Source organism: Ipomoea nil, unplaced genomic scaffold (assembly GCF_001879475.1).
Source record: "Ipomoea nil cultivar Tokyo-kokei standard unplaced genomic scaffold, Asagao_1.1 scaffold1250, whole genome shotgun sequence".
Classification (NCBI taxonomy): Eukaryota; Viridiplantae; Streptophyta; class Magnoliopsida; order Solanales; family Convolvulaceae; genus Ipomoea; species Ipomoea nil.
The window spans coordinates 3,108,958-3,121,035 of NW_017617678.1; the positions used below are offsets into that span (position 1 = coordinate 3,108,958).

At 30.1% G+C, this 12,078-nt stretch overlaps 1 non-coding gene across 1 annotated transcript; it reads right to left on the reverse strand.

Annotated features, from left to right (window-relative positions):
* Nucleotides 1-237: 237 nt before the first annotated feature.
* Nucleotides 238-319, reverse strand: TRNAS-CGA. Its single transcript has one exon. It is a non-coding gene; the product is annotated as a tRNA-Ser (tRNA).
* Between the last annotated feature and the right edge of the window lie 11,759 nt (nt 320-12,078).

The following is a 12,078-nucleotide window of genomic DNA, read 5'->3' on the forward strand; positions in this document are numbered from 1 at the left end:
GGACGCCGCTACTCGCCTCACAGATATATAGCTCGCTACAGCTGGCTACCGTTGTCTCGCTCGCTAAAGCTGGACGCCGCTACTCGCCTCACAGATATATAGCTCGCTACCGTTGTCTCGCCACAGCCAATGGTCTACGAAACTCGACGCCATGTCAGCAAATAAAATGCGTCACTAGCAGGAAAACCCAATAGTTTTTGACATATTGAAAAGTGAATGTGCCCAATAAATATGTGGCGTCAATAGCAGGATTCGAACCTGCGCAGGCAAAGCCCAATAAATTTCGAGTCTATCTCCGTAACCACTCGGACATATTGACAATCATGCTATGATCATTGTAATAGATACATCAAAGACAAACTGAAAGGGAAAACAACCAGCTACAGCAAAAAATTGCCCACCATAGGGCTCAAACCCACAACTACAAGGTTAAGAGCCTTGCGCTTTACCAACTAAGCTAGGCAGGCTTGTTGATAATTAGCCACAAATAATATAAATAATCCGTAATCATAGAAAAGTCTACACTAATCTTCCATTTAAAAAGGTGAGTGGAAAACCCATTATTTGTTTGGGGGCGCGTATTGCATAAGTCTGCTATTAAACTATTGACCCCATCACATCAGTCCATCGCTCATTACCCATGCGGACTAACTTCCAAACACGGAGACTTAGTAAAATTTAGACATCTTAATTATGAGTAACAATTAATACGAGCTCATGGTTAAAGTTCAGGATTTTATTTTTATATATAGTATAGAATAGAATAGGAATTGTATTAAACAATTTTATAATATTAGAATACGAATTTTAACCTAGAATTATAGTACGAATAGAAACGTAGAAAACAATATATTTTTATTAGAGAGAGAGATTTTTTCGGAATCGGGCGAGAAGTGAAAGATCAGGATTTTGTTTTTATATATAATAGGAATCGTATTACACTATTTTATAATATTACAATAGGAATTTTTAAGCCTGCACGGGTTTAGCTCAACGGTTCAGTGGGTAATATTTGGGAGAAAAGACCAAAGGTTCAATCCTCAGATGGCGGTAGTGTGGGAATTATGTCCAAAGTGGGCAGGTTCCTTTTATTAGAAAGAGAGATTTTTTTAGGAATTTGGCGGGAAGTTAAAGTTTTGGATTTTGTTTTTATATGTAGTGTAGATTAGAATATGAATTGTATTACATTATTTTATAATATTTGTCCACCATTAACTTGAGACCAAATTAGTCAACCGTTTATATTTATACGTGAAGTATAATATTATGAGAACAAAATAATTTTATGGTTATACACACACACATACACACACACAAAATTTTATGGTTATATTCACAATTATGACAATGCTTGGTGAGGGGGGCAAAAAAAAAAACGTTATAATATTAATTTAACAGGTGAACGAACGCCTAATGATTATAATGAAAAGTCCAGCTTGGTTAGGGGTTGGTGGGTGGGCAGGGGGGGGGGTGGCAAAGCCTCCTGCAATTAATAGGTGGTTGTACCCCTGGTGGGAAACAATACAAAATGAAGAATTATAATTTTCAAAGTCACTCATCCATTGTATTAATTATTTAACAATGAAAAGCAAAAGAATAGTGTAAAAAAAATTATTCAAACTGGAGGAAATTTTCATATGCTTGCATAATATGCAGAAAATTAAACATAATACCTCCAGGAGATATATCAACATAAAGAAACCAAGTTCAGTTTTGGACACAACGGGGGCCGTTGTAGTCTCACAAATATATCTGGCTACCGTTGTCTCGCCACAGCCAATTATCACCAGCAGGATTCAAACCTGCGCAAGTAAAGCCCAATAGATTTCAAGTTTATCTCCTTAACCACTCAGACATATTGACATGTTGACACTCATGCTAAGATCATTGTAATAGATATATATCAAAGACAAACTGAAAGGGAAAACAACCGGCAACAGCAAAAAATTGCCCACCGTGGTGCTCAAACCCACAACCACAAGGTTAAGAGCCTTGCGCTCTACCAACTGAGCTAGACAGGCTTGTTGATAATTAGCCACAGATACTATAAGTAATCAGTAATCATAGAAAAGTCTACACTAATCTTCCATTTAAAAAGGCGAGCGGAAAACCCATTATTTTTTTGGGGGCGCGTATTGCATAAGTCTGCCATTAAACTATTGACTCCATCACATCAGTCCATCGCTCATTACCCATGCGGACTGACTTCCAAACACGGAGACTTAGTAAAATTTAGACATCTTAATTATGAGTAACAATTAATACGAGCTCATGGTTAAAGTTTAGGATTTTATTTTTATATATAGTATAGATTAGAATAGGAATTGTATTAAACTATTTTATAATATTAGAATATGAATTTTAACCTAGAATTATAGTACGAATAGAAAAGTAGAAAACAATATATTTTTATTAGAAACAAAGATTTTTTAGGAATTGTGCGGGAAGTGAAATATCAGGATTTTGTTTTTATATATAATATAGATTATAATAGGAATCGTATTACACTATTTTATAATATTAAATTACGAATTTTAAGCCTGTACGGGTTTAGCTCAATGGTTACGTGGGCAGTATTTGGGAGAAGAGACTACGGTGGGAATTAGGTCAAAAGTAGGCAGATACCTTGTGCGCACCGGCATTTCGCCCTTCTCGCTGAACCATTGAGTCAATTTAAAAGGTTGAAAAATAGAAATTTTAACCTAGAATTATACTACGGAGAGGAAAGTAGAAAACCCTATATTTTATTAGGAAGAGAGACTTTTTAGGAATTTGGCGGGTAGTTAAAGTTTAGGATTTTGTTTTTATATATAGTATTGATTAGAATAGGAATTGTATTACACTATTTTTTAAAAATATTAGAATAGCAATTTTAACTTAGAAATATAGTACGAATAGAAAAGTAGAAAACAAAATATTTTTATTAGAAAGAGATATTTTTTAGGAATTGGGCGGGAAGTTAAAGTTCAGGATTTTGTTTTTATATATAGTATAGATTAAAATCGGAATTGTATTACTCTATTTTATAATTTTATAATTTTAGAATATGAATTTTTTCCTAGAATTATACTACGAATAGGAAAGTAGAAAACAATATATTTTATTAGAAAGATAGATTTTTTAGGAATTGGGCGGGATGTTAAAGTTCAGGATTTTGTTTTTATATATAACTAGTATTTTCACCCGTGCGATGCACGGAATGGATTTATTATAATATATTAAGAATATTTGGATCGATATATAATTGTATGAATTATAACATCAAAATATTATATAGTGCAATTGAAGATATTGTTTGGATCGATGATGTTTTATGATGTTATACTTGCTTGAATTTGAGCAAATAATTGTTCAATTAATAGCTATGTGTATGGTAGATGTACGCATGCGTTGCTAAAAATTTAGAGATTTTATATATCATTATTTAGGATTTTTATAAATTGGACAAATGTGCTCACACGTTGTATTTACACATATTATAAATATCTAGTATTTTTACAAATGTGTGTTAATTGTATTAGTATATCATTGTTTAGCAATTTTGCTATCTTTGAAAAAAAAAAGAAGTGAACATAATATTACCGGTTATATTTAAACATTATTGAAAACCTCTTTGTTGATGACATTGCTAGTAGCCACACAATCTTGTCAATCCTCGTCTAGAGCTAATACCTTTAGGCCATCATGATGGGTGACTCGGGAGAAAACCACGTACAATTGACTTTGATTAAAGATCGTTTTTTTCAGCAATAATCCAACGTGAGTTAGTATTTGATCCTGACATTTGTTGATAGTCATGGCATATGCAAGCATCAACGGGAATTGTTTACGTTGGAACATTAAGGGCAATCTCGTATCAGAAGAAGTGAGGGACATTCGGTGAATAAGAACTTTGGTTCCTTCATGTGTCCCATTAACTATTCTTGCTTCGACAATGTGATCTACCAATCTTGTGACGATGAGCCGTGTATCGTTACAGAGTGATCTATGTTCCGCAATAACATAACAGGTGCACCAACCTTTAATGTCAATGAAAGATTAAGAAGACCAGACAATCTCAAACTATTTAAGAATTCAAGAGTGTGTACTTCTGATAGATTTTTACAATCTAATTCTGCCTTACACAAAGAGTCACAACTTAAATATGTTCATCCTTCTATAGTATTCATGTCGCACATGTACTGATTAATTTGATCAACGATATCTAGAGTCAGCGAGAGGATCGCATCAGCCTTCCAGTTGCGACTCATCAAGCATGCCATATCTCGAGCTTGAGAATGTGTTTTCCACTATAGTTGTTATGTGATCGTGCCCACACTTCAACAAAAACCATGCCACGATATAGATCTCAGATGAACCATCGTTTATAACCCCTGTAATCCCAACTCCGATGTCTGCAATCCATTTTGAAAACAAATCAACCGTCTGTCTATCTTCCTCTAAAGCTAAGCTCCGTAATCTCAAGTTCTTGGTGAGCCTTAATACCTTGTGACTTGTCCACAGGTACGAAGAATTAATAGTGGTTCCGACAACTACTGGTCTCATTACTTTCGGAATAAAGGGTAGGATATGTCTAAAATCGCCTCCCAAAATTAATGTCTTTCTACAAAAAGTCTTTTCAACACTACCCAGTATGGCGAACCTCAATAGATCCCTCATGGTTTTGTCCAAAGCCTCAAAACAGTGTTTGTGCGCCATTGGTGCTTCATCCCATATTATCAATTTGCTCCTTATTATAAGCTCGACAATGTCACTACCTTGCGATATATTGCGCGTGGATTCTTCGTTCAAAGAGAGTGGTGTAGCAAATTTGGAATGCGTTGTTCTGCCTCCCGGCAATAGCAAATATGATATTCTACTCGAAGCAACGTTCAGAACAATATCACCGCAGCTTCTTATCTTTAATGATAACGTTCTCCACACGAACGTCTTGCCTGTTCCTCCGTAACCATACACAAAGAACAATCCACCTCCATTGGAATCAATATCATTCATCACAAAGTTGTAAACATTCTTTTGCTTGTCGGCTAATTATGTTACCAATGTTTCATGCGCTGTCTTCAACGATTCCTTGTCATACGCCAACTCTTCGGCTATCAATATGTTTGCACTCAAACCCATGCTACTTTCGTTTGAAATTGGCATTTCTGGAAAGTCCCTCAGGTTCTAACCCCACAAAGATAGCAACTTCTCTAACTCCACCAGAGCGAATTCTGTCTTATCTAAATCCGATAACATCAACTCTTAAAAGGAAACAAAAATAACAAATTAATTTATTTATAAATAATGATAAGCAAATAACAAAGTTGAATAAATACATTGGAGCTCAATATACCTGGATTTTGCATGACATGTCGACTCTGAATGTCAATATAAGACAACTGAAAATCTTAATTATAAAATGAAGTGGTTGAAAGTCAATATAAGGCAACCTTAAAATACAGTAATGCATGAAGAATGGAATCGATATTATTCAATCAATTTAATTTGATCTAAAGAGAATAAAATTTTATTTCTTTTCCACAAAATCATTTTGTATCCATATGAAGGGAAAAAATGGCATGAGATGGAACAGTGAATCATATATCTAAACTGTCCAAACTTAACTCCAGATAAACTTCACTCCAGATTACCAAATGGAGTGTATGATATTTAATTGGGCAGACCGCTCGTGTTTCATAATTCATCAAAGTATCCATTTCTTATGATATTATGATTTATAACATATAAGAATCGCCAAATAAACTATAGTATAAGTCTTCCTTGCATGCAACCAATATCACAAAAATTCAGTGTTAAAAAATAAGTCTATAAATGTAATATGTAGCTAATCTGTGAGTCATAGAATAAGCACTCGAGTGTTTGTTAGTTGACCGTAGAGCATTGATATTCCCTGGACAAATAACAACACATCAACTGGAGCCTTATAGAGCTTTTTCTCATCCTAGGAATAGGTCGGAGGCAGAGAATAAAACAGACTACATCACTAAACAATAAGGAGAAATACCAGACAAAAATAAATAATATTCAATGGTAGAATTGTTATTTTCTTTTGAGAATATTTATAGTCAAATTTTAATAGTCAAATAATGGCCTGTATTTTATTCAAAATTATGAATTACCGACTCCTTACCTTTTTTTTTTTTTTTTTTTTGCACAATCTTCCTTATATTCATATCTATTACATTAATTAGTAATTTTTTTTTAACATTAAGGCTTCTTGAATTCTAGATTATTATTATTATACCAAGACTATGTATGCGGTCTAATGGTACCCGGGTTGGACTTCTATTTGTAGGTTGAGAAAGTATATGAACAGATACTACATTGTAATAGAGCCAGTACCATTCAAAAAAAAAAAAGATTATTATTAAATGTAGTAGAGCCAGTACCATTCAAAAAAAAAAGATTATTATTAAATGTAGTAGAGCCAGTACCATTCAAAAAAAAAAGATTATTATTATTGTCATTCAAAAAAAAAAAGATTATTATTAATGTTTATTAATCTTTTATTTTTTTTCATTTTGTACTTCTAACTTTTTTACTGATTATTATTCGTATTAATCAGTGAATTATGTTCATTTTCCATTTTTAGTGAATTAGTGATCCTTTTTTATTTTTTTACTGCTAAATTTTTACTGATTATTATTAGTAATAATTAGTGAATTCCGTTTCCTTTTCCATTTTCAGTGAATTAGAGATAATTTTTTTATTTTCCTTTTTTACTGCCAACTTTTTTATTGATTATTATTATTATTAATATTATTATTATTATTATTTTATTTTTAATAATAGTATAGATTGGAGTAGTGACGGAATAATATTGTTGTATATGAATATGAATTTTAATATTATTTTATTGTATTACGAATATGAATTTTATTGTAGAATTGTGCTACGAATAGAAATGTAGAAAACAATATATTCTATTAAGAATTGTATTACACTATTTTACAATATATTACGCAAACCTTAATAGTATAGGACTGTTTTGGGCGGGAAGTTAAAATGGAGGATCTTGTTTTTATATATAGTATAGAAGTATAGATATAGATATAGGTTACATATCCTTTTTTAAATTTATACGGATTATTATTAGTAGTAATCAATGGATTCCGTTTCCTTTTCCATTTTTCCTTTTCTATTGTTTGGGAAGAAATGCACGAAAGGAAGATTTACTTTTTAATAATAAGTATAAAAGTATAGATTGTTAGCTTAATTATCATAAGAATTATTAGTCAATTATACTTATATATCTGTAATTAATTTATTGATTGTCGTAATAATTATTAGATAATGGGCATCTTTAGTTATTGGCGAATCCGCAAAAAAAAAAAAAAATGATAGATCCGATATTTCGCCTTTGATCAAAAGGCCAAAAATATTGTTTGATAACTAAATAAGCTGTTTCGAGCAACAATTTTCTCCAAACCGCTGAAAACTAAAATGGCTACATTTTGCAACGTTTTAATTCAACATTTTGGAAAAAGATTAATCTTTCCAAAAAAAAAAACATCCTCATACATTTAGGAAAAATGAGAGGTTACCCGCATGGGATTAGCTCAATGGTTTAGTGGACAGTATTTGGGGTAAGAGACCAAGGTTTAAACCTTGGCAGCGGCAGTGTGGGCAGATTCCTTGTGTGCACCGACATTTGGCCCTGCCTACTAACCCATTGAGTAAAAAGGCTTTTTCAGCCCACGTCAATGGGCAAATAATTGTGTTTGGAAGAAGAACATTGTTCATCTTATATAGAGGAGCTCAAGAGCTCCATCATTTACAAAGGGGATCCACTGGCTCCCCTTAGTCTTCTTCTTTTTTGTTTTTTAAATTTTTTTAAAATTTAAATTTTATTTGTTATACAGTTTTGTTTTGATTATTCTCAAAATATAGTTTTGTTGTTGTTATTATATTATTATTATTATTATTATTATTATTATTATTATTATTATTATTGTAATTTTATTTTATTATTATTCTACGTGTGTAGATTTATGGCCGTAAACAACATAATTTTATATTCGTATTAGTCTGTAAATAATAATTAATAAATCATTATTTTCTTTTAAATTACATAATAATTAGTAAATTATTATTTTCTTAAGCAATTACGTTATTATGCAGAATTTGCAATGAATATTACCTATGAATTGATATTAGTTACTTTTCATATAATATTTTCTTACCAATTAAGCTTTATTAATTCTTTTACCAATAAATTAATTAATTAATATTAAAAAAAAGTCTGAATGGGAAAATTGAAGAGAAGGATTTTACTTTTATTAATAGTATGGATATAGATTTTATTTTATTATTATTTTACGTGTGTAGACTTATTGGTGTAAACAACATAAATTTATATTAATATTATTGGTGTAAATAATAATTAATAAATAATTATTGCTTTATAAAATTACATAATAATTAGCAAATTATTATTTTCTAAAACAATTACGTTATTATGCAGATTTTCCAAAGAATATTACCAATTAATAGATATTAGTTAATTTTCATATAATATTTTGTTATCAATTAAGATTTAATAATTCGATTACCAATTAATTAATTAATTAATTAATTAATCAATATTAAGAAAAGTTTGAGCGAGAAAGTTGAGGAGTAGGGAAAAGTGGGAAAACAAAAGTGGAGCCGCGCAAGCTGCTTCCTTCTCCTTCTTGTATTATTATTATTATTATTATTATTATTATTATTATTACTATTATTATTATTATTATTATTATTATTATTATTATTATTATTATTATTATTATTATTATTATTATTATTATTATTATTTATTATTATTATTATTATTATTATTATTATTATTATTATTATTATTATTATTATTATTATTATTATTATTATTATTATTATTATTTATTATTATTATTATTATTATTATTATTATTATTATTATTATTATTATTATTATTATTATTATTATTATTATTATTATTATTATTTTATTATTATTATTATTATTATTATTATTATTATTATTATTATTATTATTATTATTATTATTATTATTATTATTATTATTATTATTATTATTATTATTATTATTATTATTATTATTATTATTATTATTATTATTATTATTATTATTATTATTATTATTATTATTATTATTATTATTATTATTATTATTATTATTATTATTATTATTATTATTATTTTATTATTATTATTATTATTATTATTATTATTATTATTATTATTATTATTATTATTATTATTTTATTATTATTATTATTATTATTATTATTATTATTATTATTATTATTATTATTATTATTATTATTATTATTATTATTATTATTATTATTATTATTATTATTATTATTATTATTATTATTATTATTATTATTATTATTATTATTATTTATTTTAATCTAGAATTATATTGAAATAGGAAAGTATGAAAGAATATATTGTATTAAAAAATTTAAAAAATTTAAAAATTTAAAAAAAAAAAAAAAAAGAGGAAGAAGACAAAGGTTTCTTAAAACCCCCTAATAAATTAAAAAATTAAAAAAAAAAACTAAAATAAGAAGCCATTAAGATAAGGTTTCTTAAATAAGAGCCTTTTGACACATTGGGCATCAATAGGTTGAGAAAGTTTATATGAACAGATACTACATGTAACATGGTGAATCGAATAGTTATGCTGTGGAACCATGTCCACCTTGCAATGTGGACATAGTTCTATTTTCATAATTACTGAACTACATGTTCATAATTATAAAGCTAAATATTCATAATCATTGAACTTCATATTCATAATTATTGAACTCTATATTCACAATTACAGAACTCTATATTCATAATTACTGAACTATATGTTCATAATTATAAAGCTTTATATTTATAATTTTTGAAGTCCATATTCACAATTATTGAATCTCTATATTAATAATTACATAACTATATGTTCATAATTATGCTCACAACACTATGTTCATAATTATAGAACTATATGTTCATAATTTTTGAACTATATATATTCATAATTATGCACAATTTTAGAACCGTGTCTACCTTACATGGTACACATGATTCCACGGCATAATTTGTAAGATGAGCATTGCTCTTCTTATACAAAGGAGCTTGTTAGGAATAAAATGTAACATTTTTGATGAGCCAAATTTGTATTTTTAGAATCCCCTATTTTATTTTGAGTCTAGTTGTCTATTAGCGTAAGTCCCAAGTCAAGTCATAAAGTCTACAAATTCTTAGCAAAATATACTTATCCAGAATATTACTATTTGAGAATTATTTACCTTAGAAAACATCAAAGGATGAAGCGGTAAAGTGGATAAGGAACAAGGTTGCTAAAGTCAAAGGTCATGGGTTTGAGACTCAATCTTTGCATCTTTGATGAAGAGACAAAGAAGGGGACGACCAAGAGGCACGTGGGAGATATATGTTGTTTGCTTGTGTTTAAAACTCATTTGAAGCATATATTTTTAAGGATGACCCTTGTTAGGTGCATGCTACAATGTAGACACATGTAAGGATAAATTGACTACAAGTTTGGAAGCTTGTGGACATGATAAGGAAGACGCACGTGAATTCTTCTACACATCTCCTTTCTCATTTAAATATCTTGCTATGCATCTCAAATCATTTCAGAAGAAGAAATGGACGAAGATATAATTTTTACTCAAGCAAGAATCAGCAGAAAATCTTTTGGAAGATTTCATCATTTTGAATCCGTCAAAGATAAGGTAATTATTTTTCGGAGAAGATTCAGCTGATGAGCCGATATGTATGACTTTTGAAGATTTGTCAGGTGAGGATTTTCAAACTCACTGTGGAAGCCCATCTCTTGCATTAAATCACCGCAATGCAAGTTGGCAATAATCTGTAGCTGATCAAAATGAACGATCAAGATCAACTGATGCTACAATGTACTACCAAGAAGACTTGAAGACTTGAAGACATACCAAGAAGACTTGAAGACATGAAGCAGAGAAGGCAAGTCAATACAAAGAAAAGCAAAATTCGAAAATATCCATTTTGAGCTTACACGAGAGATTCTTCAAGTCATTAGAAGAGAAATTTGTTTTCTCTTAAACTTACCTCTACTGTGTGTAGAAAGAGGGTTGAGTGTAGCTTTGTGCAAGACACTCCCCTGTTGAGTGTAGCTTTGTGCGAGACACTCGTGAGTGTAGCTTTGTGCGAGACACTCGTGGTTGCTGAGTGTAGCTGTGTGCGAGACGCTCGGTGGTGCTAAGTGTAGCTGGGTGCAAGACACTTAGTTGGTGTAGGAGTATAGCTTTGTGCACGATACTCGGGAGTATAGCTTTGTGCGAGATACTCGGGATTGAGTGTAGCTGTGTGCAAAACACTGAGGAAGTGCCTGTGTGCACTTGATTCACTATTTGTATCTGGGTGAACGAGATAGTGAATTTCCTCCTTGGAGTGAAAGGAGAAGAGTGGACTAGGAGGATTACACCACCTCTGAACCACTATAAATTGCCTCTCTCTCATTTACTTACTGCTTTATTTATTATTGCATGCATACTAACCCATTTACTATTCGTCTTATTCATTTATCTTATTGATTGGGTTATGTGACTTTACAAGTGCATGCAGACACAATTCCATTTGGATTCATTCATTGATTCACACGTGACATTGCATACATATTGAGTGAACCATCTCTTAAATATTTTGTTGTCTTGCATGTTGAATATTTGACTGACCCATCTTGTATTGTGCGAATTTATTCATCTGGGTTTAGTAGTTTTCACATATGCACGTGAGCATAAATTTGCATACTGATTATTTGAGCCATACCAAGCATATCCATGATATTGCATTGATATATCTCTTTGATTTTACGTAACACTTGGTTGATTAATTATTCCGCTGCGCATCTAAGTTTCATATCTTGTTACTTTGAGTTGAAATTACCACAGTGTTATTAATTGTGAAAAAGTTTAAAAAGTCTATTCACCCCCCCCCCCTACACTTTTTACCACTCTATCGGGACCAACAATTGGTATCAGAGCGGGTTGCCTATTTGGGTCAAATTGTCTCTGACTGATACCAACAATTGGTATCAGA